We start from the raw sequence: 356 nt of genomic DNA, 5'->3' as shown, positions 1-356 counted from the left end.
AGCCACAACTTCCTGCGAACCGCGCAGAAACAAGAAAGCGGAGAGGAATGACGACATCAGCACAACAATTATAATGGTAACGATTGTATCAACAGCAGCACTAACAGAAATTGTAGTAATAAAACGAATGTAGTGAACAAAGCAAAAGGACAGAAACAGCAGAAGACAGCGTGGTGGCAGACCGCATGAGAGGGCTTGTCCACTTGAGGCATTTGCAGTGGACGCCCAATGGCGTAGAGCATCGGCACCCGGAAAGCCACAGGGAGGCCAAACCGGCCATAGAACGAAACAAATGCTATCCTCATGAGCCTAAGACAAACACAGTAACCCATTCCTTCAGCACAGCTGCTACATTT

Source organism: Eimeria mitis, genomic scaffold (genome assembly GCF_000499745.2).
Source record: "Eimeria mitis Houghton genomic scaffold, Emh_scaff484, whole genome shotgun sequence".
Taxonomy (NCBI): Eukaryota; Apicomplexa; class Conoidasida; order Eucoccidiorida; family Eimeriidae; genus Eimeria; species Eimeria mitis.
Note: the sequence above shows the minus strand (reverse complement) of the source record.